General features: G+C 56.1%; 11 pseudogenes; all 11 read right to left on the bottom strand.

The window, feature by feature from the left end:
* Positions 1 to 10,950: 10,950 nt before the first annotated feature.
* LOC141268126 (5S ribosomal RNA) lies at positions 10,951 to 11,070 on the bottom strand (annotated as a pseudogene).
* Positions 11,071 to 11,676: 606 nt separating this feature from the next.
* LOC141268715 (5S ribosomal RNA) lies at positions 11,677 to 11,785 on the bottom strand (annotated as a pseudogene).
* A 931-nt stretch (positions 11,786 to 12,716) lies between these two features.
* LOC141268210 (5S ribosomal RNA) lies at positions 12,717 to 12,836 on the bottom strand (annotated as a pseudogene).
* A 1,812-nt stretch (positions 12,837 to 14,648) lies between these two features.
* Positions 14,649 to 14,767, bottom strand: LOC141269379 (5S ribosomal RNA; annotated as a pseudogene).
* Positions 14,768 to 15,695: 928 nt separating this feature from the next.
* Positions 15,696 to 15,815, bottom strand: LOC141268125 (5S ribosomal RNA; annotated as a pseudogene).
* A 606-nt stretch (positions 15,816 to 16,421) lies between these two features.
* Positions 16,422 to 16,530, bottom strand: LOC141268714 (5S ribosomal RNA; annotated as a pseudogene).
* A 931-nt stretch (positions 16,531 to 17,461) lies between these two features.
* LOC141268209 (5S ribosomal RNA) lies at positions 17,462 to 17,581 on the bottom strand (annotated as a pseudogene).
* Positions 17,582 to 19,393: 1,812 nt separating this feature from the next.
* LOC141269378 (5S ribosomal RNA) lies at positions 19,394 to 19,512 on the bottom strand (annotated as a pseudogene).
* Positions 19,513 to 20,440: 928 nt separating this feature from the next.
* Positions 20,441 to 20,560, bottom strand: LOC141268124 (5S ribosomal RNA; annotated as a pseudogene).
* A 606-nt stretch (positions 20,561 to 21,166) lies between these two features.
* Positions 21,167 to 21,275, bottom strand: LOC141268713 (5S ribosomal RNA; annotated as a pseudogene).
* A 931-nt stretch (positions 21,276 to 22,206) lies between these two features.
* LOC141270196 (5S ribosomal RNA) lies at positions 22,207 to 22,326 on the bottom strand (annotated as a pseudogene).
* Positions 22,327 to 26,188: the final 3,862 nt, after the last annotated feature.

The raw sequence follows: 26,188 nt of genomic DNA, 5'->3' as shown, positions 1-26,188 counted from the left end.
CAGACGCGGGGTGAAAAGAGCAGAGCAAAGCGAAAACCGCAAACGCGGCGGACAGAGCTGAGCAAAGCGAAAACCGCAGACGCGGCGGACAGAGCTGAGCAAAGCGAAAACCGCAGACGCGGCGGACAGAGCTGAGCAAAGCGAAAACCGCAGACGCGGCGGACAGAGCTGAGCAAAGCGAAAACCGCAGACGCGGGGTGGACAGAGCAGAGCAAAGCGAAAACCGCAAACGCAGCGGACAGAGCAGAGCAAAGCGAAAACCGCAGACGCGGCGGACAGAGCTGAGCAAAGCGAAAACAGCAGACGCGGGGCGGACAGAGCAGAGCAAAGCGAAAACCGCAGACGCGGCGGACAGAGCAGAGCAAAGCGAAAACCGCAGACGCGGCGGACAGAGCTGAGCAAAGCGAACACCGCAGACGCGACGGACAGAGCTGAGCAAAGCGAAAACTGCAGACGCGGCGGACAGAGCCGAGCAAAGCGAAAACCGAAGACGCGGGGCGGACAGAGCTGAGCAAAGCGAAAACCGCAGACGCGGCGGACAGAGCTGAGCAAAGCGAAAACCGCAGACGCGGCGGTCAGAGCTGAGCAAAGCGAAAACCGCAGAGGCGGCGGACAGAGCTGAGCAAAGCGAAAACCGCAGACGCGGCGGACAGAGCTGAGCAAAGCGAAAACCGCAGACGCGGCGGACAGAGCTGAGCAAAGCGAAAACCGCAGACGCGGCGGACAGAGCTGAGCAAAGCGAAAACCACAGACGCGGCGGACAGAGCAGAGCAAAGCGAAAACCGGAGACGCGGCGGACAGAGCTGAGCAAAGCGAAAACCGCAGACGCGGCGGACAGAGCTGAGCAAAGCGAAAACCGCAGAGGCGGCGGACAGAGCTGAGCAAAGCGAAAACCGCAGACGCGGCGGACAGAACTGAGCAAAGCGAAAACCGCAGACGCGGCGGACAGAGCTGAGCAAAGCGAAAACCGCAGGCGCGGGGTGGACAGAGCAGAGCAAAGCGAAAACCGCAAACGCGGCGGACAGAGCTGAGCAAAGCGAAAACCGCAGGCGCGGGGTGGACAGAGCAGAGCAGAGCGAAAACCGCAGACGTGGCGGACAGAGCTGAGCAAAGCGAAAACCGCAGACGCGGCGGACAGAGCTGAGCAAAGCGAAAACCGCAGACGCGGCGGACAGAGCTGAGCAAAGCGAAAACCGCAGACGCGGCGGACAGAGCTGAGAAAAGCGAAAACCGCAGACGCGGCGGACAGAGCTGAGCAAAGCGAAAACCGCAGACGCGGGGCGGACAGAGCAGAGCAAAACGAAAACCGCAGACGCGGGGTGGACAGAGCAGAGCAAAACGAAAACCGCAGTCGCGGCGGACAGAGCAGAGCAAAGCGAAAACCGCAGACGCGGCGGACAGAGCTGAGCAAAGCGAAAACCGCAGACGCGGCGGACAGAGCTGAGCAAAGCAAAAACCGCAGACGCGGCGGACACAGCTGAGCAAAGCGAAAACCGCAGACGCGGCGGACAGAGCTGAGCAAAGCGAAAACCGCAGACGCGGCGGACAGAGCAGAGCAAAGCGAAAACCGGAGACGCGGCGGACAGAGCTGAGCAAAGCGAAAACCGCAGACGCGGCGGACAGAGCTGAGCAAAGCGAAAACCGCAGACGCGGGGTGAAAAGAGCAGAGCAAAGCGAAAACCGCAAACGCGGCGGACAGAGCAGAGCAAAGCGAAAACCGCAGACGCGGCGGACAGAGCTGAGCAAAGCGAAAACCGCAGACGCGGCGGACAGAGCTGAGCAAAGCGAAAACCGCAGACGCGGCGGACAGAGCTGAGCAAAGCGAAAACAGCAGACGCGGGGCGGACAGAGCAGAGCAAAGCGAAAACCGCAGACGCGGCGGACAGAGCAGAGCAAAGCAAAAACCGCAGACGCGGCGGACAGAGCTGAGCAAAGCGAACACCGCAGACGCGACGGACAGAGCTGAGCAAAGCGAAAACTGCAGACGCGGCGGACAGAGCCGAGCAAAGCGAAAACCGCAGACGCGGCGGACAGAGCCGAGCAAAGCGAAAACCGAAGACGCGGGGCGGACAGAGTAGAGCAAAGCGAAAACCGCAGACGCGGCGGACAGAGCAGAGCAAAGCGAAAACCGCAGACGCGGCGGACAGAGCTGAGCAAAGCGAAAACCGCAGACGCGGCGGACAGAGCTGAGCAAAGCGAAAACCGCAGACGCGGGGCGGACAGAGCAGAGCAAAACGAAAACAGCAGACGCGGGGCGGACAGAGCAGAGCAAAACGAAAACAGCAGACGCGGGGCGGACAGAGCAGAGCAAAGCGAAAACCGCAGACGCGGCGGACAGAGCAGAGCAAAGCAAAAACCGCAGACGCGGCGGACAGAGCTGAGCAAAGCGAACACCGCAGACGCGACGGACAGAGCTGAGCAAAGCGAAAACTGCAGACGCGGCGGACAGAGCCGAGCAAAGCGAAAACCGCAGACGCGGCGGACAGAGCCGAGCAAAGCGAAAACCGAAGACGCGGGGCGGACAGAGTAGAGCAAAGCGAAAACCGCAGACGCGGCGGACAGAGCAGAGCAAAGCGAAAACCGCAGACGCGGCGGACAGAGCTGAGCAAAGCGAAAACCGCAGACGCGGCGGACAGAGCAGAGCAAAGCGAAAACCGGAGACGCGGCGGACAGAGCTGAGCAAAGCGAAAACCGCAGACGCGGCGGACAGAGCAGAGCAAAGCGAAAACCGGAGACGCGGCGGACAGAGCTGAGCAAAGCGAAAACCGAAGACGCGTCGGACAGAGCTGAGCAAAGCGAAAACCGCAGACGCGGCGGACAGAGCTGAGCAAAGCGAAAACCGCAGACGCGGCGGACAGAGCTGAGCAAAGCGAAAACCGCAGACGCGGCGGACAGAGCTGAGCAAAGCGAAAACCGCAGACGCGGCGGACAGAGCTGAGCAAAGCGAAAACCGCAGACGCGGGGCGGACAGAGCAGAGCAAAACGAAAACCGCAGACGCGGGGTGGACAGAGCAGAGCAAAACGAAAACCGCAGTCGCGGCGGACAGAGCAGAGCAAAGCGAAAACCGCAGACGCGGTGGACAGAGCTGAGCAAAGCGAAAACCGCAGAGGCGGCGGACAGAGCTGAGCAAAGCGAAAACCGCAGACGCGGCGGACAGAGCTGAGCAAAGCGAAAACCGCAGACGCGGCGGACAGAGCTGAGCAAAGCGAAAACCGCAGACGCGGCGGACAGAGCTGAGCAAAGCGAAAACCGCAGACGCGGCGGACAGAGCTGAGCAAAGCGAAAACCGCAGACGCGGCGGACAGAGCTGAGCACAGCGAAAACCGCAGACGCGGCGGACAGAGCTGAGCACAGCGAAAACCGCAGACGCGGCGGACAGAGCTGAGCACAGCGAAAACCGCAGACGCGGCGGACAGAGCTGAGCAAAGCGAAAACCGCAGACGCGGCGGACAGAGCTGAGCAAAGCGAAAACCGCAGACGCGGCGGACAGAGCTGAGCAAAGCGAAAACCGCAGACGCGGGGCGGACAGAGCAGAGCAAAGCGAAAACCGCAGACGCGGCGGACAGAGCAGAGCAAAGCGAAAACCGCAGACGCGGCGGACAGAGCTGAGCAAAGCGAAAACCGCAGACGCGGCGGACAGAGCTGAGCAAAGCGAAAACCGCAGACGCGGCGGACAGAGCTGAGCAAAGCGAAAACCGCAGACGCGGCGGACAGAGCTGAGCAAAGCGAAAACCGCAGACGCGGCGGACAGAGCAGAGCAAAACGAAAACCGCAGACGCGGGGTGGACAGAGCAGAGCAAAACGAAAACCGCAGTCGCGGCGGACAGAGCAGAGCAAAGCGAAAACCGCAAACGCGGCGGACAGAGCAGAGCAAAGCGAAAACCGCAGACGCGGTGGACAGAGCTGAGCAAAGCGAAAACCGCAGAGGCGGCGGACAGAGCTGAGCAAAGCGAAAACCGCAGACGCGGCGGACAGAGCTGAGCAAAGCGAAAACCGCAGACGCGGCGGACAGAGCTGAGCAAAGCGAAAACCGCAGACGCGGCGGACAGAGCTGAGCAAAGCGAAAACCGCAGACGCGGCGGACAGAGCTGAGCAAAGCGAAAACCGCAGACGCGGCGGACAGAGCTGAGCAAAGCGAAAACCGCAGACGCGGCGGACAGAGCTGAGCAAAGCGAAAACCGCAGACGCGGCGGACAGAGCTGAGCAAAGCGAAAACCGCAGACGCGGGGCGGACAGAGCAGAGCAAAACGAAAACCGCAGACGCGGGGTGGACAGAGCAGAGCAAAACGAAAGCCGCAGTCGCGGCGGACAGAGCAGAGCAAAGCGAAAACCGCAAACGCGGCGGACAGAGCAGAGCAAAGCGAAAACCGCAGACGCGGCGGACAGAGCTGAGCAAAGCGAAAACCGCAGACGCGGCGGACAGAGCTGAGCAAAGCGAAAACCGCAGACGCGGTGGACAGAGCTGAGCAAAGCGAAAACCGCAGAGGCGGCGGACAGAGCTGAGCAAAGCGAAAACCGCAGACGCGGCGGACAGAGCTGAGCAAAGCGAAAACCGCAGACGCGGCGGACAGAGCTGAGCAAAGCGAAAACCGCAGACGCGGGGTGGGCAGAGCAGAGCAAAGCGAAAACCGCAAACGCGGCGGACAGAGCAGAGCAAAGCGAAAACCGCAGACGCGGCGGACAGAGCTGAGCAAAGCGAAAACCGCAGACGCGGCGGACAGAGCTGAGCAAAGCGAAAACCGCAGACGCGGCGGACAGAGCAGAGCAAAGCGAAAACCGGAGACGCGGCGGACAGAGCTGAGCAAAGCGAAAACCGCAGACGCGGGGCGGACAGAGCAGAGCAAAGCGAAAACCGCAGACGCGGCGGACAGAGCAGAGCAAAGCGAAAACCGCAGACGCGGCGGACAGAGCTGAGCAAAGCGAAAACCGCAGACGCGGCGGACAGAGCTGAGCAAAGCGAAAACCGCAGACGCGGCGGACAGAGCTGAGCAAAGCGAAAACCGCAGACGCGGCAGACAGAGCTGAGCAAAGCGAAAACCGCAGACGCGGCGGACAGAGCTGAGCAAAGCGAAAACCGCAGACGCGGGGCGGACAGAGCAGAGCAAAGCGAAAACCGCAGATGCGGCGGACAGAGCAGAGCAAAGCGAAAACCGCAGACGCGGCGGACAGAGCAGAGCAAAGCGAAAACCGCAGACGCGGCGGACAGAGCTGAGCAAAGCGAAAACCGCAGACGCGGCGGACAGAGCTGAGCAAAGCGAAAACCGCAGACGCGGCGGACAGAGCAGAGCAAAGCGAAAAGCGCAGACGCGGCGGACATAGCTGAGCAAAGCGAAAACCGCAGACGCGGCGGACATAGCTGAGCAAAGCGAAAACCGCAGACGCGGGGCGGACAGAGCAGAGCAAAGCGAAAACCGCAGACGCGGCGGACAGAGCTGAGCAAAGCGAAAACCGCAGACGCGGCGGACAGAGCTGAGCAAAGCGAAAACCGCAGACGCGGCGGACAGAGCAGAGCAAAGCGAAAAGCGCAGACGCGGCGGACATAGCTGAGCAAAGAGAAAACCGCAGACGCGGCGGACAGAGCAGAGCAAAGCGAAAACCGCAGACGCGGCGGACAGAGCAGAGCAAAGCGAAAAGCGCAGACGCGGCGGACATAGCTGAGCAAAGCGAAAACCGCAGACGCGGCGGACAGAGCTGAGCAAAGCGAAAACAGCAGACGCGGCGGACAGAGCTGAGCAAAGCGAAAACCGCAGACGCGGCGGACAGAGCTGAGCAAAGCGAAAACCGCAGACGCGGCGGACATTGCTGAGCAAAGCGAAAACCGCAGACGCGGGGCGGACAGAGCAGAGCAAAGCGAAAACCGCAGACGCGGCGGACAGAGCAGAGCAAAGCGAAAACCGCAGACGCGGCGGACAGAGCTGAGCAAAGCGAAAACCGCAGACGCGGCGGACAGAGCTGAGCAAAGCGAAAACCGCAGACGCGGCGGACAGAGCTGAGCAAAGCGAAAAGCGCAGACGCGGCGGACATAGCTGAGCAAAGCGAAAACCGCAGACGCGGCGGACATAGCTGAGCAAAGCGAAAACCGCAGACGCGGGGCGGACAGAGCAGAGCAAAGCGAAAACCGCAGACGCGGCGGACAGAGCTGAGCAAAGCGAAAACCGCAGACGCGGCGGACATAGCTGAGCAAAGCGAAAACCGCAGACGCGGCGGACAGAGCTGAGCAAAGCGAAAACCGCAGACGCGGCAGACAGAGCTGAGCAAAGCGAAAACCGCAGACGCGGCGGACAGAGCTGAGCAAAGCGAAAACCGCAGACGCGGGGCGGACAGAGCAGAGCAAAGCGAAAACCGCAGACGCGGCGGACAGAGCAGAGCAAAGCGAAAACCGCAGACGCGGCGGACAGAGCTGAGCAAAGCGAAAACCGCAGACGCGGCGGACAGAGCTGAGCAAAGCGAAAACCGCAGACGCGGCGGACAGAGCTGAGCAAAGCGAAAACCGCAGACGCGGCGGACAGAGCTGAGCAAAGCGAAAACCGCAGACGCGGGGCGGACAGAGCAGAGCAAAGCGAAAACCGCAGACGCGGCGGACAGAGCTGAGCAAAGCGAAAACCGCAGACGCGGCGGACAGAGCTGAGCAAAGCGAAAACCGCAGACGCGGCGGACAGAGCAGAGCAAAGCGAAAAGCGCAGACGCGGCGGACATAGCTGAGCAAAGAGAAAACCGCAGACGCGGCGGACAGAGCAGAGCAAAGCGAAAACCGCAGACGCGGCGGACAGAGCAGAGCAAAGCGAAAAGCGCAGACGCGGCGGACATAGCTGAGCAAAGCGAAAACCGCAGACGCGGCGGACAGAGCTGAGCAAAGCGAAAACTGCAGACGCGGCGGACAGAGCTGAGCAAAGCGAAAACCGCAGACGCGGCGGACAGAGCTGAGCAAAGCGAAAACCGCAGACGCGGCGGACATTGCTGAGCAAAGCGAAAACCGCAGACGCGGGGCGGACAGAGCAGAGCAAAGCGAAAACCGCAGACGCGGCGGACAGAGCTGAGCAAAGAGAAAACCGCAGACGCGGCGGACAGAGCAGAGCAAAGCGAAAACCGCAGACGCGGCGGACAGAGCAGAGCAAAGCGAAAAGCGCAGACGCGGCGGACATAGCTGAGCAAAGCGAAAACCGCAGACGCGGCGGACAGAGCTGAGCAAAGCGAAAACTGCAGACGCGGCGGACAGAGCTGAGCAAAGCGAAAACCGCAGACGCGGCGGACAGAGCTGAGCAAAGCGAAAACCGCAGACGCGGCGGACATTGCTGAGCAAAGCGAAAACCGCAGACGCGGGGCGGACAGAGCAGAGCAAAGCGAAAACCGCAGACGCGGCGGACAGAGCAGAGCAAAGCGAAAACCGCAGACGCGGCGGACAGAGCTGAGCAAAGCGAAAACCGCAGACGCGGCGGACAGAGCTGAGCAAAGCGAAAACCGCAGACGCGGCGGACAGAGCTGAGCAAAGCGAAAAGCGCAGACGCGGCGGACATAGCTGAGCAAAGCGAAAACCGCAGACGCGGCGGACATAGCTGAGCAAAGCGAAAACCGCAGACGCGGGGCGGACAGAGCAGAGCAAAGCGAAAACCGCAGACGCGGCGGACAGAGCTGAGCAAAGCGAAAACCGCAGACGCGGCGGACAGAGCTGAGCAAAGCGAAAACCGCAGACGCGGCGGACAGAGCTGAGCAAAGCGAAAAGCGCAGACGCGGCGGACATAGCTGAGCAAAGCGAAAACCGCAGACGCGGGGCGGACAGAGCAGAGCAAAGCGAAAACCGCAGACGCGGCGGACAGAGCAGAGCAAAGCGAAAACCGCAGACGCGGCGGACAGAGCTGAGCAAAGCGAAAACCGCAGACGCGGCGGACAGAGCTGAGCAAAGCGAAAACCGCAGACGCGGCGGACAGAGCTGAGCAAAGCGAAAACCGCAGACGCGGGGCGGACAGAGCAGAGCAAAGCGAAAACCGCAGACGCGGCGGACAGAGCAGAGCAAAGCGAAAACCGCAGACGCGGCGGACAGAGCTGAGCAAAGCGAAAACCGCAGACGCGGCGGACAGAGCTGAGCAAAGCGAAAACCGCAGACGCGGCGGACAGAGCTGAGCAAAGCGAAAACCGCAGACGCGGCGGACAGAGCTGAGCAAAGCGAAAAGCGCAGACGCGGCGGACATAGCTGAGCAAAGCGAAAACCGCAGACGCGGCGGACATAGCTGAGCAAAGCGAAAACCGCAGACGCGGGGCGGACAGAGCAGAGCAAAGCGAAAACCGCAGACGCGGCGGACAGAGCTGAGCAAAGCGAAAACCGCAGACGCGGCGGACAGAGCTGAGCAAAGCGAAAACCGCAGACGCGGCGGACAGAGCTGAGCAAAGCGAAAACCGCAGACGCGGCGGACAGAGCTGAGCAAAGCGAAAACCGCAGACGCGGCGGACATAGCTGAGCAAAGCGAAAACCGCAGACGCGGCGGACAGAGCAGAGCAAAGCGAAAAGCGCAGACGCGGCGGACATAGCTGAGCAAAGCGAAAACCGCAGACGCGGCGGACGGAGCTGAGCAAAGCGAAAACTGCAGACGCGGCGGACAGAGCTGAGCAAAGCGAAAACCGCAGACGCGGCGGACAGAGCTGAGCAAAGCGAAAACCGCAGACGCGGCGGACAGAGCTGAGCAAAGCGAAAAGCGCAGACGCGGCGGACATAGCTGAGCAAAGCGAAAACCGCAGACGCGGGGCGGACAGAGCAGAGCAAAGCGAAAACCGCAGACGCGGCGGACAGAGCAGAGCAAAGCGAAAACCGCAGACGCGGCGGACAGAGCTGAGCAAAGCGAAAACCGCAGACGCGGCGGACAGAGCTGAGCAAAGCGAAAACCGCAGACGCGGCGGACAGAGCTGAGCAAAGCGAAAACCGCAGACGCGGGGCGGACAGAGCAGAGCAAAGCGAAAACCGCAGACGCGGCGGACAGAGCAGAGCAAAGCGAAAACCGCAGACGCGGCGGACAGAGCTGAGCAAAGCGAAAACCGCAGACGCGGCGGACAGAGCTGAGCAAAGCGAAAACCGCAGACGCGGCGGACAGAGCTGAGCAAAGCGAAAACCGCAGACGCGGCGGACAGAGCTGAGCAAAGCGAAAACCGCAGACGCGGCGGACAGAGCTGAGCAAAGCGAAAACCGCAGACGCGGTTGGAACAGGGCTCTGTTCACACGGAACAGACTAGAAGGGAAAGGCAGAACCAGATACCCACAGGGTACTTGCAGAGAAGTAGCGAGTGGACCACAAACTCACAAACGGAAGTACAGTGACAACGAGCAGGAGTTAGGTACGAGTTCAGACTCTGCAGAAAAAGGAATGGAACGGACATAGAGAAAAAACAGGTAAAAGATAGGAGAGAGTTCAGACTGGAACTGAGTGTACGGAAAAGACCGACACTGCAGCGGGATCCAGGAGCGGGTCTGGGAATTCGGCCCCCAGAGAGGCAGGACGAACAGGCAAGGAGCGTGTTCAGACTGGCCTGGAAATACAGCCTTCAGGAAGGTGGAACGAACAGGCAAGGAACGAGTACAGACTGCAGGTTAAGGTACACAGATAGGACACAGTACAGACACGGGAACTGATACCGCAAGGCAGGAGACATAGAGAGGACTCAGTTCAGACACGGGAACTGATACCGCAAGGCAGGAGACAAAGACAGGACTCAGTTCAGACACGGGAACTGATACCGCAAGGCAGGAGACATAGACAGGACTCAGTTCAGACACGGGAACTGATACCGCAAGGCAGGAGACAAAGAACGGGACCTGGCACCTTCAGAGTGCAAGCACACACTGAATGAAACACTATGCTCAGGCAGGGGTTGATTGCCGCAGCTGGGTTATATACCAGTTGACAGACATCAATGGGCTGAGGACGCACAAGGGGTGTGACCCACAGCAGGTACAAAAAGCAGGAAGTGATCGGGCGCCGCCCTTAAGCAGCAGAAACAGACACAAACAGACAGCATGGAGGGAAGCCAGAGAGACATTCTGGACAGGAGATCAAGTGCGCGCTCTTGCACAGTGGGAGATGGACCACTATGCAAGGACGCCGCCAGGTATGTTACAGCCTCCCTCTTTCCATTTAATAAACATTTCTTTCTTTCTTTTTAGCATGTGTTTAAGTTCTGTGTTCATCCATCCTGGTTTCCTTAAATGCTTCCCATTCTTCCTACTTTTCGGGATTGTTAACGATTGTGCTTTGAGAATCTCATTTTTAAAAATTTCCCATCCTTCCTGGACATTTTTGTCCTTAAGGACATCCAGCCATTGGATCCTTCCTATTATCTTTCTGAGTCTCTTAAAATCTGCCTTTCTAAAATCTAACCTTGAAGTTTGAGTCTTCACATGTCTTCCTCCTCTAGTTATCCAAAATTCTATAATAGCATGATCGCTGCCTCCTAGGGTCCCAGCCACCTTTACCTCCTCAACCATTTCCTCCCTGTTTATAAGGATTAGATCCAAAGTAGCAGATCCCCTTGTTTTCTCCCCTACCTTTTGGAAGATAAAGTTGTCAGCAAGAGAGGATAAGGATAACCTTCCTTGCACTGAGGTTAGCTCTTTGTCAGCCGTCTGGCTTGGTTACACAAGCTTCTTTGCAGAGAAACATGTTACTTCTGCTGGCCCTCGCTAGGCGGCCGGCATCCAAAACCTTCCCTGGGCACCTGCTGAAAGCCTGGCCCCTTCACGGCCCCGGGTGCTTTTAACGCCATCATTTCCACACGGCGAGCTGCGGAGTCAATAAGCACTCCTAGCCGTGGCAAGGAGCTCGGTGTCAGGCCTGCGTGAAGGCGGCGGGGTAGCGTACTTAGCTGCCAACTGGCTCAGAGGCCTTGGGGCTTCCATCATCTAAGTTACTTAAGGGCGCCGTTCCATTCTAGCCGAGCTGGGCAGTAGGGCAAAACTTCATCAAAATGGTCTACAGCACCCGGGGTTCACAGGTGGTCTCCCATCCAAGTACTGTCTGAGCCCAGCCCTGCTTTGCTTCCAAGATCAGACGAGATCGGGTGTATCCAAGGTGGTATGGCCAGTAGACGCTGCTCAATCCATCGCCAGGCCAGCCTTTCTCAGGATCGCTTGGTGGCGAGCAATCTGGCCGTGACGGGGCGGGATCCGAAGGGTCCATGCAAAGGCTGTGCCGTCCCTACAGGTGTGGTTTGTTTAGCAGTGATTCATCCGCCGCATCAGGTGTCTTCAAAAATGTCTCGGCGCAGGGTCTCCTGCTGGCTAAACCCTTCATCGCGGTAATGTGACAGAAAGAGCAAGCTGGACCCGTAACTTGGGGGCGGAGCGAGACGTCCAGGGGTGAATGAAGGAAGAGGGTGAGATGGTTGCCAGTGACTTTGAGCTGCTCTTCAGGGGGGAGGGTCGTGTTGCCTGCAAAGGTCTTCTGCTTGGGGTTACCGGTGGTTGCCTCCAGCCACGCGTGAGACGCTGGTCCTAGTATTAAAAGTAAAGAAGCAACAATGCTGGAGGCCCACGGTGATCAGAAGGATGCTGGTATTTTGCAGAGATGAAATAGCGCAAGAGCGAAAGCAAATGAAAAAAAGAAAAGAGAATGAATGTGTGCACTTGTGAAATGGAATGGAAAAAAGGCATAGAAGAGAGTGCCCCCTGCTGGTGGAAGGAAGGAAAAAGCAAAAGCCTACAGCACCTGGAATTCCCAGGCGGTCTCCTATCCAAGTACTAACCAGGCCCAACTCTGCTTAGCTTCTGAGATCAGGCATGTTCAGGGTGGTGTGGCCGTAGGCAGAGACAAGCCTCTCACTTGCTGCTTTTCTACTTTGACGTCTGGCTGCCGGCTGCCCTTTCCAGTGCTCAGCAAGACCAGGTCCTTTTGTGCTTTCCCTTCTCTTCAATTTTTTTGCTCGCTTCCTTAAAAGGTCTTGTAGACACAACACCCTACTCAGAGCCGCTGACCTCACTGATCGGCTGCAGCGCTGTCGACGGAACGTCAGCTTCACGGCCAATGCCACAGGCCGGGAGCAGAGGCGAGACTCACCGGTAGACCCGGGTAGGGTGAGTAGAGCGCGGTTAGTTGCTTTCTAATAGCCTGCAGCCGGGGATTAACTTTTAATGAAAGGGAACAATCCCTTTGACTGTCTGCAGCGCGCCACACCTAGGAAGCGCACTCTCACACACAAGCCAGCATACACACGTGCTCGCACGTGACAACACCCCCTATCTGCCCCTACAACCTCTCCGTCACCATGCGTCAGACTCTCCTGCCTGTTTTATGATTTCAGGGCCCTAGCAGGAATCACCCCCCCTCCCCAATTCCTTCCTTGCCTTCCTTGCACTGAGTTTAGCTCTTTGTCAGCCGTCTGGCTTGGTTACACAAGCTTCTTTGCAGAGAAACATGTTACTTCTGCTGGCCCTCGCTAGGCGGCCGGCATCCAAAACCTTCCCTGGGCACCTGCTGAAAGCCTGGCCCCTTCACGGCCCCGGGTGCTTTTAACGCCATCATTTCCACACGGCGAGCTGCGGAGTCAATAAGCACTCCTAGCCGTGGCAAGGAGCTCGGTGTCAGGCCTGCGTGAAGGCGGCGGGGCAGCGTACTTAGCTGCCAACTGGCTCAGAGGCCTTGGGGCTTCCATCATCTAAGTTACTTAAGGTCGGTGTCCGGCAAGGCGCCGTTCCATGCTAGCCGAGCTGGGCAGTAGGGCAAAACGTCATCAAAATGGTCTACAGCACCCGGTGTTCCCAGGAGGTCTCCCATCCAAGTACTGTCTGAGCCCAGCCCTGCTTTCCTTCCAAGATCAGACGAGATCGGGCGTATCCAAGGTGGTATGGCCAGTAGACGCTGCTCGATCCATCGCCCAGCCAGCCTTTCTCAGGATCGCTTGGTGGCGAGTGTAACGGGTCTGGGAGGCGGAACCTCTGAGCCACTATACAAGGGGGCAGTCCTTGTAAGGGAGTGGGTGGCGACCAGGGAAGACGGGCAGGAGGTCACAGCAGGTGACCGGGACAGTCTCTGAGTGAACGGGCTGGAGGTCACGGCAAGTGACCGGGGCAGTCTCTGGGTGAACGGGCAGATGGTCACGGTAAGTGACCGGGGCAGTCTCTGGGTGAACGGGCAGATGGTCACGGCAAGTGACCGGGGCAGTCTCTGGGTGAACGGGCAGATGGTCACGGCAAGTGACCGGGGCAGTCTCTGGGTAAAGGGTTGGTACGACCTGTGGCGGCTGATGGTAGACGTGAGCTCCCAGGTGAGCAGACGAGAGTCTCTGGATAAACGGGTGGTCACAGCATGTGACGGCGGAGCTCCCAGGAAGACCAACAGACAGGCGGCAGATGAGCGCTCCCAGGTGAGCGGGCAGAAGTCTCTGGACAGGCGGGTGGTCACAGCACGTGACGGCAGAGCCTCCAGGTAGGCTAGCAGACTGGCAACAGATGAGCGCTCCCAGGTGAGCGGGCAGGAGTCACTGGACAGGCAGGTGGTCACAGCACGTGACGGCAGAGCCTCCAGGTAGGCTAGCAGGCAGGTAGCAGATGTGCGCTCCCGGGTGAGCGGGCAAGCTGGTCCATAGACAGACTGAAGAGTTGGAAGGCAGACCGTCGGACCTCAGGCAAGCAGGCAGGTAGTTGATGTGCGCTCCCAGGTGAGCGGGCAAGCTGGTCCTTAGACAGAGTGACAGGAGTAGTAAGGCAGACCGTCGGACCTCAGACTAGCAGGCAGGTAGCAGATAATCAGGCAGGAATCTGGCAGGTAACTGGCAGGTAACTGGCAGGTAACTGGCAACGGGACCTGAGGGCTGAAGCAGAGTAATAAACAGTGCAACAACATTGCTCGGGCACCTCCATTTTGGAGGAGGTGCCTTATATATGGTGAAGTCCTCCGGCCATTGGACGGGGACTCTTTAGGACGGCGCGCGCGGCCCCTTTAAGAGTGAGGGAGAGCGCGCGCGCGCGCCCTAAGCACAGTGGATGGGAAGGAGCGCGCGCTGCCAGCAGAGCGGGAGGAGGACGCCGGGCACGGAGCAGGGAGGTGAGGGAAACAGCGTCCATGCCTAGCAGAGGGCAGGGACGCCGGCGCTACAGCAAGCAATCTGGCCGTGACGGGGCGGGCTCCGAAGGGTCCATGCAAAGGCTGTGCCATCCATACAGGTGTGGTTTGTTTAGCAGTGATTCACCCGCCGCATCAGGTGTCTTCAAAAATGGCTCGGCGCAGGGTCTCCTGCAGGCTAAACCCTTCATCGCGGTAATGTGACAGAAAGAGCAAGCTGGACCCGTAACTTGGGGGCGGAGCGAGACATCCAGGGGTGAATGAAGGAAGAGGGTGAGATGGTTGCCAGTGACTTTGAGCTGCTCTTCAGGGTGGAGGGTCGTGTTGCCTGTAAAGGTCTTCTGCTTGGGGTTACCGGTGGTTGCCTCCAGCCACGCGGGAGACACTGGTCCTGGTGAAAAGGAGCCTAGTATTAAAAGTAAAGAAGCAACAATGCTGGAGGCCCACGGTGATCAGAAGGATGCTGGTATTTTGCAGAGATGAAATAGCGCAAGAGAGAAAGCAAATGAAAAAAAGAAAAGAGAATGAATGTGTGCACTTGTGAAAGGGAATGGAAAAAAGGCATAGAAGAGAGTGCCCCCTGCTGGTGGAAGGAAAGAAAAAACAAAAGCCTACAGCACCTGGTAGTGCCAGGCGGTCTCCCATCCAAGTACTAACCAGGCCTGACACTGCTTAGATTCCGAGATCAGATGAGATCGGGCGTGTTCAGGGTTGTGTGGCCGTATGCAGAGACAAGCCTCTCACTTGCTGCTTTTCTACTTTGAAGGCTGGCTGCCGGCTGCCCTTTCCAGTGCTCAGCAAGACCAGGTCCTTTTGTGCTTTCCCTTCTCTTCAATTTTTTTGCTGGCTTCCTTAAAAGGTCTTGTAGAAAGAAGGCCCCACTCAGAGCCGCTGAGCTCACTGATCGGCTGCAGCGCTGTCGACGGAACGTCAGCTTCGCGTCCAATGCCACAGGCCGGGAGCAGAGGCGAGACTCACCGGTAGACCGGGGTAGGGTGAGTAGAGCGCGGTTAGTTGCTTTCTAATAGGCTGCAGCCGGGGATTAACTTTTAATGAAAGGGAACAATCCCTTTGACTGTCTGCAGCACGCCACACCAAGGAAGCGCACTCTCACACACAAGCCAGCATGCACACGTGCTCGCACGTGACAACAACCCCTATCTGCCCCTACAACTCTCCGTCACCATGCATCAGACTCTCCTGCCTGTTTTATGATTTCAGAGCCCTAGCAGGAATCACCCCCCCCCCCTCCCCAATTCCTTCCGCACCTTCCTTGCCTTCCTTGCACTGAGGTTAGCTCTTTGTCAGCCGTCTGGCTTGGTTACACAAGCTTCTTTGCAGAGAAACATGTTACTTCTGCTGGCCCTCGCTAGGCGGCCGGCATCCAAAACCTTCCCTGGGCACCTGCTGAAAGCCTGGCCCCTTCACGGCCCCGGGTGCTTTTAACGCCATCATTTCCACACGGCGAGCTGCGGAGTCAATAAGCACTCCTAGCCGTGGCAAGGAGCTCGGTGTCAGGCCTGCGTGAAGGCGGCGGGGTAGCGTACTTAGCTGCCAACTGGCTCAGAGGCCTTGGGGCTTCCATCATCTAAGTTACTTAAGGGCGCCGTTCCATTCTAGCCGAGCTGGGCAGTAGGGCAAAACTTCATCAAAATGGTCTACAGCACCCGGGGTTCACAGGTGGTCTCCCATCCAAGTACTGTCTGAGCCCAGCCCTGCTTTGCTTCCAAGATCAGACGAGATCGGGTGTATCCAAGGTGGTATGGCCAGTAGACGCTGCTCAATCCATCGCCAGGCCAGCCTTTCTCAGGATCGCTTGGTGGCGAGCAATCTGGCCGTGACGGGGCGGGATCCGAAGGGTCCATGCAAAGGCTGTGCCGTCCCTACAGGTGTGGTTTGTTTAGCAGTGATTCATCCGCCGCATCAGGTGTCTTCAAAAATGTCTCGGCGCAGGGTCTCCTGCTGGCTAAACCCTTCATCGCGGTAATGTGACAGAAAGAGCAAGCTGGACCCGTAACTTGGGGGCGGAGCGAGACGTCCAGGGGTGAATGAAGGAAGAGGGTGAGATGGTTGCCAGTGACTTTGAGCTGCTCTTCAGGGGGGAGGGTCGTGTTGCCTGCAAAGGTCTTCTGCTTGGGGTTACCGGTGGTTGCCTCCAGCCACGCGTGAGACGCTGGTCCTAGTATTAAAAGTAAAGAAGCAACAATGCTGGAGGCCCACGGTGATCAGAAGGATGCTGGTATTTTGCAGAGATGAAATAGCGCAAGAGCGAAAGCAAATGAAAAAAAGAAAAGAGAATGAATGTGTGCACTTGTGAAATGGAATGGAAAAAAGGCATAGAAGAGAGTGCCCCCTGCTGGTGGAAGGAAGGAAAAAGCAAAAGCCTACAGCACCTGGAATTCCCAGGCGGTCTCCTATCCAAGTACTAACCAGGCCCAACTCTGCTTAGCTTCTGAGATCAGGCATGTTCAGGGTGGTGTGGCCGTAGGCAGAGACAAGCCTCTCACTTGCTGCTTTTCTACTTTGACGTCTGGCTGCCGGCTGCCCTTTCCAGTGCTCAGCAAGACCAGGTCCTTTTGTGCTTTCCCTTCTCTTCAATTTTTTTGCTCGCTTCCTTAAAAGGTCTTGTAGACACAACACCCTACTCAGAGCCGCTGACCTCACTGATCGGCTGCAGCGCTGTCGACGGAACGTCAGCTTCACGGCCAATGCCACAGGCCGGGAGCAGAGGCGAGACTCACCGGTAGACCCGGGTAGGGTGAGTAGAGCGCGGTTAGTTGCTTTCTAATAGCCTGCAGCCGGGGATTAACTTTTAATGAAAGGGAACAATCCCTTTGACTGTCTGCAGCGCGCCACACCTAGGAAGCGCACTCTCACACACAAGCCAGCATACACACGTGCTCGCACGTGACAACACCCCCTATCTGCCCCTACAACCTCTCCGTCACCATGCGTCAGACTCTCCTGCCTGTTTTATGATTTCAGGGCCCTAGCAGGAATCACCCCCCCTCCCCAATTCCTTCCTTGCCTTCCTTGCACTGAGTTTAGCTCTTTGTCAGCCGTCTGGCTTGGTTACACAAGCTTCTTTGCAGAGAAACATGTTACTTCTGCTGGCCCTCGCTAGGCGGCCGGCATCCAAAACCTTCCCTGGGCACCTGCTGAAAGCCTGGCCCCTTCACGGCCCCGGGTGCTTTTAACGCCATCATTTCCACACGGCGAGCTGCGGAGTCAATAAGCACTCCTAGCCGTGGCAAGGAGCTCGGTGTCAGGCCTGCGTGAAGGCGGCGGGGCAGCGTACTTAGCTGCCAACTGGCTCAGAGGCCTTGGGGCTTCCATCATCTAAGTTACTTAAGGTCGGTGTCCGGCAAGGCGCCGTTCCATGCTAGCCGAGCTGGGCAGTAGGGCAAAACGTCATCAAAATGGTCTACAGCACCCGGTGTTCCCAGGAGGTCTCCCATCCAAGTACTGTCTGAGCCCAGCCCTGCTTTCCTTCCAAGATCAGACGAGATCGGGCGTATCCAAGGTGGTATGGCCAGTAGACGCTGCTCGATCCATCGCCCAGCCAGCCTTTCTCAGGATCGCTTGGTGGCGAGTGTAACGGGTCTGGGAGGCGGAACCTCTGAGCCACTATACAAGGGGGCAGTCCTTGTAAGGGAGTGGGTGGCGACCAGGGAAGACGGGCAGGAGGTCACAGCAGGTGACCGGGACAGTCTCTGAGTGAACGGGCTGGAGGTCACGGCAAGTGACCGGGGCAGTCTCTGGGTGAACGGGCAGATGGTCACGGTAAGTGACCGGGGCAGTCTCTGGGTGAACGGGCAGATGGTCACGGCAAGTGACCGGGGCAGTCTCTGGGTGAACGGGCAGATGGTCACGGCAAGTGACCGGGGCAGTCTCTGGGTAAAGGGTTGGTACGACCTGTGGCGGCTGATGGTAGACGTGAGCTCCCAGGTGAGCAGACGAGAGTCTCTGGATAAACGGGTGGTCACAGCATGTGACGGCGGAGCTCCCAGGAAGACCAACAGACAGGCGGCAGATGAGCGCTCCCAGGTGAGCGGGCAGAAGTCTCTGGACAGGCGGGTGGTCACAGCACGTGACGGCAGAGCCTCCAGGTAGGCTAGCAGACTGGCAACAGATGAGCGCTCCCAGGTGAGCGGGCAGGAGTCACTGGACAGGCAGGTGGTCACAGCACGTGACGGCAGAGCCTCCAGGTAGGCTAGCAGGCAGGTAGCAGATGTGCGCTCCCGGGTGAGCGGGCAAGCTGGTCCATAGACAGACTGAAGAGTTGGAAGGCAGACCGTCGGACCTCAGGCAAGCAGGCAGGTAGTTGATGTGCGCTCCCAGGTGAGCGGGCAAGCTGGTCCTTAGACAGAGTGACAGGAGTAGTAAGGCAGACCGTCGGACCTCAGACTAGCAGGCAGGTAGCAGATAATCAGGCAGGAATCTGGCAGGTAACTGGCAGGTAACTGGCAGGTAACTGGCAACGGGACCTGAGGGCTGAAGCAGAGTAATAAACAGTGCAACAACATTGCTCGGGCACCTCCATTTTGGAGGAGGTGCCTTATATATGGTGAAGTCCTCCGGCCATTGGACGGGGACTCTTTAGGACGGCGCGCGCGGCCCCTTTAAGAGTGAGGGAGAGCGCGCGCGCGCGCCCTAAGCACAGTGGATGGGAAGGAGCGCGCGCTGCCAGCAGAGCGGGAGGAGGACGCCGGGCACGGAGCAGGGAGGTGAGGGAAACAGCGTCCATGCCTAGCAGAGGGCAGGGACGCCGGCGCTACAGCAAGCAATCTGGCCGTGACGGGGCGGGCTCCGAAGGGTCCATGCAAAGGCTGTGCCATCCATACAGGTGTGGTTTGTTTAGCAGTGATTCACCCGCCGCATCAGGTGTCTTCAAAAATGGCTCGGCGCAGGGTCTCCTGCAGGCTAAACCCTTCATCGCGGTAATGTGACAGAAAGAGCAAGCTGGACCCGTAACTTGGGGGCGGAGCGAGACATCCAGGGGTGAATGAAGGAAGAGGGTGAGATGGTTGCCAGTGACTTTGAGCTGCTCTTCAGGGTGGAGGGTCGTGTTGCCTGTAAAGGTCTTCTGCTTGGGGTTACCGGTGGTTGCCTCCAGCCACGCGGGAGACACTGGTCCTGGTGAAAAGGAGCCTAGTATTAAAAGTAAAGAAGCAACAATGCTGGAGGCCCACGGTGATCAGAAGGATGCTGGTATTTTGCAGAGATGAAATAGCGCAAGAGAGAAAGCAAATGAAAAAAAGAAAAGAGAATGAATGTGTGCACTTGTGAAAGGGAATGGAAAAAAGGCATAGAAGAGAGTGCCCCCTGCTGGTGGAAGGAAAGAAAAAACAAAAGCCTACAGCACCTGGTAGTGCCAGGCGGTCTCCCATCCAAGTACTAACCAGGCCTGACACTGCTTAGATTCCGAGATCAGATGAGATCGGGCGTGTTCAGGGTTGTGTGGCCGTATGCAGAGACAAGCCTCTCACTTGCTGCTTTTCTACTTTGAAGGCTGGCTGCCGGCTGCCCTTTCCAGTGCTCAGCAAGACCAGGTCCTTTTGTGCTTTCCCTTCTCTTCAATTTTTTTGCTGGCTTCCTTAAAAGGTCTTGTAGAAAGAAGGCCCCACTCAGAGCCGCTGAGCTCACTGATCGGCTGCAGCGCTGTCGACGGAACGTCAGCTTCGCGTCCAATGCCACAGGCCGGGAGCAGAGGCGAGACTCACCGGTAGACCGGGGTAGGGTGAGTAGAGCGCGGTTAGTTGCTTTCTAATAGGCTGCAGCCGGGGATTAACTTTTAATGAAAGGGAACAATCCCTTTGACTGTCTGCAGCACGCCACACCAAGGAAGCGCACTCTCACACACAAGCCAGCATGCACACGTGCTCGCACGTGACAACAACCCCTATCTGCCCCTACAACTCTCCGTCACCATGCATCAGACTCTCCTGCCTGTTTTATGATTTCAGAGCCCTAGCAGGAATCACCCCCCCCCCCTCCCCAATTCCTTCCGCACCTTCCTTGCCTTCCTTGCACTGAGGTTAGCTCTTTGTCAGCCGTCTGGCTTGGTTACACAAGCTTCTTTGCAGAGAAACATGTTACTTCTGCTGGCCCTCGCTAGGCGGCCGGCATCCAAAACCTTCCCTGGGCACCTGCTGAAAGCCTGGCCCCTTCACGGCCCCGGGTGCTTTTAACGCCATCATTTCCACACGGCGAGCTGCGGAGTCAATAAGCACTCCTAGCCGTGGCAAGGAGCTCGGTGTCAGGCCTGCGTGAAGGCGGCGGGGTAGCGTACTTAGCTGCCAACTGGCTCAGAGGCCTTGGGGCTTCCATCATCTAAGTTACTTAAGGGCGCCGTTCCATTCTAGCCGAGCTGGGCAGTAGGGCAAAACTTCATCAAAATGGTCTACAGCACCCGGGGTTCACAGGTGGTCTCCCATCCAAGTACTGTCTGAGCCCAGCCCTGCTTTGCTTCCAAGATCAGACGAGATCGGGTGTATCCAAGGTGGTATGGCCAGTAGACGCTGCTCAATCCATCGCCAGGCCAGCCTTTCTCAGGATCGCTTGGTGGCGAGCAATCTGGCCGTGACGGGGCGGGATCCGAAGGGTCCATGCAAAGGCTGTGCCGTCCCTACAGGTGTGGTTTGTTTAGCAGTGATTCATCCGCCGCATCAGGTGTCTTCAAAAATGTCTCGGCGCAGGGTCTCCTGCTGGCTAAACCCTTCATCGCGGTAATGTGACAGAAAGAGCAAGCTGGACCCGTAACTTGGGGGCGGAGCGAGACGTCCAGGGGTGAATGAAGGAAGAGGGTGAGATGGTTGCCAGTGACTTTGAGCTGCTCTTCAGGGGGGAGGGTCGTGTTGCCTGCAAAGGTCTTCTGCTTGGGGTTACCGGTGGTTGCCTCCAGCCACGCGTGAGACGCTGGTCCTAGTATTAAAAGTAAAGAAGCAACAATGCTGGAGGCCCACGGTGATCAGAAGGATGCTGGTATTTTGCAGAGATGAAATAGCGCAAGAGCGAAAGCAAATGAAAAAAAGAAAAGAGAATGAATGTGTGCACTTGTGAAATGGAATGGAAAAAAGGCAGAGAAGAGAGTGCCCCCTGCTGGTGGAAGGAAGGAAAAAGCAAAAGCCTACAGCACCTGGAATTCCCAGGCGGTCTCCTATCCAAGTACTAACCAGGCCCAACTCTGCTTAGCTTCTGAGATCAGGCATGTTCAGGGTGGTGTGGCCGTAGGCAGAGACAAGCCTCTCACTTGCTGCTTTTCTACTTTGACGTCTGGCTGCCGGCTGCCCTTTCCAGTGCTCAGCAAGACCAGGTCCTTTTGTGCTTTCCCTTCTCTTCAATTTTTTTGCTCGCTTCCTTAAAAGGTCTTGTAGACACAACACCCTACTCAGAGCCGCTGACCTCACTGATCGGCTGCAGCGCTGTCGACGGAACGTCAGCTTCACGGCCAATGCCACAGGCCGGGAGCAGAGGCGAGACTCACCGGTAGACCCGGGTAGGGTGAGTAGAGCGCGGTTAGTTGCTTTCTAATAGCCTGCAGCCGGGGATTAACTTTTAATGAAAGGGAACAATCCCTTTGACTGTCTGCAGCGCGCCACACCTAGGAAGCGCACTCTCACACACAAGCCAGCATACACACGTGCTCGCACGTGACAACACCCCCTATCTGCCCCTACAACCTCTCCGTCACCATGCGTCAGACTCTCCTGCCTGTTTTATGATTTCAGGGCCCTAGCAGGAATCACCCCCCCTCCCCAATTCCTTCCTTGCCTTCCTTGCACTGAGTTTAGCTCTTTGTCAGCCGTCTGGCTTGGTTACACAAGCTTCTTTGCAGAGAAACATGTTACTTCTGCTGGCCCTCGCTAGGCGGCCGGCATCCAAAACCTTCCCTGGGCACCTGCTGAAAGCCTGGCCCCTTCACGGCCCCGGGTGCTTTTAACGCCATCATTTCCACACGGCGAGCTGCGGAGTCAATAAGCACTCCTAGCCGTGGCAAGGAGCTCGGTGTCAGGCCTGCGTGAAGGCGGCGGGGCAGCGTACTTAGCTGCCAACTGGCTCAGAGGCCTTGGGGCTTCCATCATCTAAGTTACTTAAGGTCGGTGTCCGGCAAGGCGCCGTTCCATGCTAGCCGAGCTGGGCAGTAGGGCAAAATGTCATCAAAATGGTCTACAGCACCCGGTGTTCCCAGGAGGTCTCCCATACAAGTCCTGTCTGAGCCCAGCCCTGCTTTGCTTTTGAGATCAGACGAGATCGGGCATATCCAAGGTGGTATGGCCAGTAGACGCTGCTTGATCCATCGCCCGCCCGGCCAGCCTTTCTCAGGATCACTTTGTTATGATCTGCTACAGAGAGTATGGAAAGAAAGGAGATCTATCCCTACAATAGAACTAAACTAGATCCCTACGATGTAACGGGGAACCTGATCCTGCGATCAGACCCGCTAAAGTCCTCGGCTAGTCTGAACGCAGACCTATAGATGTGAGGGAGGGATCCCTACAAGATCTAGGGACTGGGAAAAGTTGGACACCTCCTAGCAGAAATAGTAGCAGTCAAAGACAAACACACAACAAAAAGGCATAGGGGTCAGAAGACCTAGCAAAACTAACAGAGAACGGCAACAGAGCAACAAGCTAGCTCAACAGTAGTAAATACAAATGAAGTCCAGCAAAGCCAGGAGGGCGGAGCCGGATTAAATAGGCAAAATGGTCATGTGACCAGCAAACTAAAAAAAAACTAACAGGAGAGTTGTAACAGTACCCCCTCTTCTAAGAGGATCCTCCAGATCCACTAGGCCCAGGCTTACCAGCAAACCTCCTGTGAAACGCTCGGACAAGTCTGGGGGCAGAAACATAATCCGCTCTCACCCATGAGTTATCCTCAGGTCCGAAACCCTTCCAAGCGACGAGATACTGCAAACTCCCTCTATACCGTCTAGAATTTAGGATGCGGGAAATTTCATATTCCCCGTCCTCCACCACCGGAGGAACAGTGGCAGAGGCGTCACCATCCGACACATCAGCTTTTTTCAACAGAGAAACATGAAACACCGGATTAATCCTCCAGGACGTAGGAACCTCCAGCCTAACAGCAGATTGGTTAACTATCTGAAGTACCTTAAAGGGCCCTACGAACTTGGGACCCAATTTTTTAGAAGGAATCCTCAATCACAGATTCTTAGAGGACAACCAAACCATGTCACCAACCGCAAACAAAACCTCTTGCCGTTTCCTATCAAAGTACCTCTTAGATTTTTTGTTAGCCTCCTGAAGATTACCACGCACATCCGTCCAAACTCTCTCCAAATCACCGGAAAAACTCTCCTCCTCAGGCACAGCCGAAACCAATTTGGAAAATGACCCAAAAGACGGATGTCTCCCAGAGCAACAAAAAAAAGGCGAACACCCAGCAGAAGAGGATGTATGGTTGTTAAGAGCAAATTCAGCAAGTGGCAGAAACTCAGACCACCCCTCTTGATTGTCTGCCACAAAACAACGCAAGAACTGCTCAACATCCTGGTTCTTCCTTTCTGTCTGGCCATTAGACTCAGTATGATATCCGGATGAAAACGACAAATGAACTCCCAACCTGTCACAAAAGGCATGCCAAAAACAATCCACGAACTGAGGTCCCCTATCAGAAACAATGTCAGTAGGAACACCATGTAGTCTGACAATCTCCTTGACAAAGGCCTTAGCGAGTGTCTTAGCGCAAGGCAGTTTGATGAAGGGAACCAAGTGACACATCTTGCTAAAACGGTCCACGACCACCCAGATGACCGTGAAACCTTCAGAGGGAGGAAGGTCAGTAATAAAGTCCATAGCCAGATGTGTCCAAGGTGCACTAGGAACCTCCAGAGGGCAAAGCAACCCCGCAGCAGGAGCATGCGAAGACTTGGATCTTGCACACACAGTACATTGGCGCACCCACTTAATGACTTCCTTCTGCCATCCAGGCCACCAAAAACTGCGACCCACAAGTCTCTTGGTCTCAGAAATTCCTGGATGACCTGCCAACCGAGACTCATGACACTCAACCAAATCTCTCCTAAAGGTCCTAGGCACAAACAACCTCCCATGGGGAGTGTTAGATGGGGCATTCTCCTGTGCTTTAAGAATTTCATCCTCCAAAACGGAGTCCAAAGCAGCAATCACAACACCTTCTTGTAAAATGGTCTCCTCTTCCTCCTCAACACCGACCATGGGAGAAAAGCTGCGAGACAAAGCATCCGCTTTAACATTCTTGGTACCCAGGATGTAAGTAACGGAAAAATTAAACCGCGAGAAAAAAAGTGCCCACCTAGCCTGACGGGCATTCAAGCGCTTGGCAGCATCAAGATAGATCAGATTTTTATGATCAGTGAAAACCTGAATGGGAAATTCAGCACCTTCCAAGATATGACGCCAGTGTTCAAATGCGAGTTTAATCGCCAGCAATTCCCGATTACCAATATCGTAATTAAGTTCAGTCTCGGAAAAATTTTTTGAAAAAAAGGCACAGGGATGTACTCCATCCTTGTTTTCCTGAGACAACACCGCACCAACCCCCACCGAAGAAGCATCAACCTCAACCAAAAACGGCTTAGTCACATCAGGCTGCATAAGGATGGGAGCAGAGGTGAACCTCTCCTTTAGAAACACAAAAGCTTCAATGGCCTCAGAAGTCCACTGAACCGCATTAGCACCTTTCCTGGTGAGATCGGTCAGCGGTTTGACAATAATAGAAAATTTTTTTATGAATTTTCTGTAATAATTGGCGAAACCCAAAAACCTCTGTATCGATTTCAAACCAATAGGCCTAGGCCATTCCTGCACAGCTTGAACTTTAACCGGGTCCATCTCAAAACCTTCGCTGGAGATAATGTAGCCCAAAAAACAAATTCTCTGTACAGCGAACTCACATTTCTCCAGCTTAGCAAAAAGCGAATTGTCCATTAATAACTGTAATACCTCACGTACGCTCCGCCAATGAGACTCCAGATCCGGCGAATAAATCAAAATGTCATCCAAATACACAACCACATTTTTGCCGATTAAAGGTCTAAGGATATCATTAATAAGATTCTGAAAAAATGCTGGAGCATTGGTGAGACCAAAAGGCATAACCAGATTCTCAAAATGACCCACAGGAGTGTTAAAAGCAGTCTTCCATTCATCACCCTCCTTCATGCGCAACAAATTGTATGCCCACCGGAGATCAATTTTAGAGAACCACTTGGCCCCCACTAACTGGTTAAATAAATCAGGAATCAATGGCAGTGGGTAAGGATTGCGTACAGTAATTTTATTAATCTCACGAAAGTCCAGACAAGGACGTAAACCGCCATCTTTTTTTTTTACAAAAAAATATCCAACAGCCACAGGAGACTTGGAAGGCCTAATGTGACCGGCGGCCAAGCTTGTCTGTATGTATTCTTCCAAAGCCTTTCTTTCAGGAATAGTAAGATTAAATAAACGACTCTTAGGAAGAGTCGCGCCAGGGACAAATTCAATGGTACAATCATAGTCTCTATGGGGAGGCAAAACCTGCGACTCCTCCTCAGAAAAAACTCTCCAAAAATCCTGAATAGGTACAGGCAATTCCCCTCTATCCACAGCAGCAATGCGCCCGTTACAACACTTGTCATAACACTTAGGGCTCCAGGACTTAATTTCATTGGTAGACCAATCCAGTACAGGATTGTGCAATTTTAACCAGGGTAACCCCAATATTACTGGAGAAGGCAAATTATTCAATACCACCAAATCCAAATTCTCTTGATGAATACCATTAATAGTGAGGGGAAGTTCACAGACCTTGTGAGTAACACTCTTCAAGGGAGAGCCATCGACAGAAACCACAGCAATAGGGGATGACAAAGTTTTATGTTCTAATCTAAGTTTTTCCAAGAATCCCCCATCAATCACATTCAGAGTAGATCCATAATCCACAAATTCCCGAAATTCAATTAATTCATCCTGAGCAGCAGTAGTGGCAGATAGGAATACTCCCTTAGAATTTAAACAGGCAATACGAGCATGACTGACCATTTTTTTTTCTTTCTTCTTACGAAGCACACAGCTCTTAATAAAATGACCAGAATTTCCGCAATAGAAACACAAGCCTTCAGAAAGTCGGCGGTCTTTTTCCTGAGAGCGGGGTGCCATCG

The sequence above is a fragment of the Phyllobates terribilis genome, unplaced genomic scaffold, assembly GCF_046119375.1.
Source record: "Phyllobates terribilis strain yellow unplaced genomic scaffold, ASM4611937v1 Scaffold_4__5_contigs__length_816908805, whole genome shotgun sequence".
Taxonomy (NCBI): domain Eukaryota; kingdom Metazoa; phylum Chordata; class Amphibia; order Anura; family Dendrobatidae; genus Phyllobates; species Phyllobates terribilis.
The sequence above is the reverse complement of the archived record's forward strand: the minus strand, read 5'-3'. Positions and strand labels throughout refer to the sequence as shown.